General features: G+C 57.0%; 1 non-coding gene across 1 annotated transcript; it reads right to left on the minus strand.

Moving 5' to 3' along the window:
• Positions 1-406: 406 nt before the first annotated feature.
• On the minus strand, positions 407-478 carry Trnae-uuc (transfer RNA glutamic acid (anticodon UUC)). Its single transcript has one exon. It is a non-coding gene; the product is annotated as a tRNA-Glu (tRNA).
• Between the last annotated feature and the right edge of the window lie 891 nt (positions 479-1,369).

Genomic DNA, 1,369 nt, shown 5'->3' on the forward strand with positions numbered 1-1,369 from the left:
GGAGGTAAGCAACCCTTCGGGCACTCATGCCGACCGAGCGGCCGCCGCCGAACCGCGGGCGACCCCGTGGGCTGTGAGATCGCATTGGATACAATGGCAGAGAATGAGCAGGTTGCCGAGCTACTTGATAGTACGGATTTTTCGCTGAGTCGAGTATTCCACATTCATTGTAAAATCTATTTCAAGTTCAAAAACAATTATTACCAAAATTAGGGACAGTATTTGAAAAACGTTAGCGATATTGACCTATGTGAGTTTTGTAGAAATTATGAATGTCGTTTAACCCCAAATATTCACCTGCAAGAAAATGTTAAAGAATAGACTTACACACGTCTTCTAACTACGTCCACCAAAAATATGTGATCATTGCAGCACGTTAAACCATCATTCGCGACAGAAAAAAAGATTCCGATACCGGGAATCGAACCCGAGCCTCCTGGGTGAAAGCCAGAAATCCTAACCACTAGACCATATCGGATGGATGAGGGATACGTGCGGGCTGGCGCACAAAAAGGCGGCACCGGCTCCCGGGAGCCTTCCCCCTCCACGGTGCCCGGTCGATGGTGAGTCACTGCGCGCTCTCTCTCGCTCCTGCGCGCGGCGCCGCCCAACCACTTCTGTCTCTCTCGCACTCGCTCCGCGCATGGCCGGCCGGGTCCACGCAACCTCTCATGCTATCGAGTCCGACTTCCATCAGCCCTTTTGACACAGCTTGCAAAACTTTATCTCGACAAGTCATTGAGTCGAGATCTCGCGAGAGCCGTCTCGGTCTCGCTCGCTTCCTGCTTCAGCGTGCTGCGACCAGGAAGTCGTCCTCCTCGCATTATTTTTGCATTGTCGCTCTCTTTGCAGATCCAACTGTCGTTTACGCGTGAAGGGCCCTCCTGGTAGCGAGAGGAACGCGAAACAAAAGGTCGGCCTGAGGCTCACGAAATCGCTCGGCGACGGAGGGCAGATGTGAGCAAAGGGCGCGAACTAAATTTAAACAATGTTTGTCCCTTTTTGGTCCCCGCTCCTAGGGCTAGGAGGAGGGTACGGGCGCGGTACGCCCCGCCCGGCAGCTGCATGGCTGTTATTTCTGAAGCCACACATGTTCACCCGACGTACAACTTGGCCCCACACTGCCCCGCCCCGCCCGCCACGCCCGCACGCGCCCGGGGGCCGCGCCCCGCCGCGCCCCGCCACGCCCCGCCACGCCCCGCGGCTTCGCACCCCGCGGCCCGTTCCTCATCCTCTGGACACCGGCCTGCTGCTAACAAAACAAACGGGACGGTTCGAAGGACTCATTTGCGCAGCCAGCGCGGCGGTGCGCGATTTCTCATCGGCACTCGGCCAGAGCGAGAGAAGGACCGTCAACGGCGTCGGGGCG

Source organism: Frankliniella occidentalis, unplaced genomic scaffold (assembly GCF_000697945.3).
Source record: "Frankliniella occidentalis isolate FOCC.00 unplaced genomic scaffold, Focc_3.1 Scaffold100, whole genome shotgun sequence".
Lineage (NCBI taxonomy): Eukaryota > Metazoa > Arthropoda > Insecta > Thysanoptera > Thripidae > Frankliniella > Frankliniella occidentalis.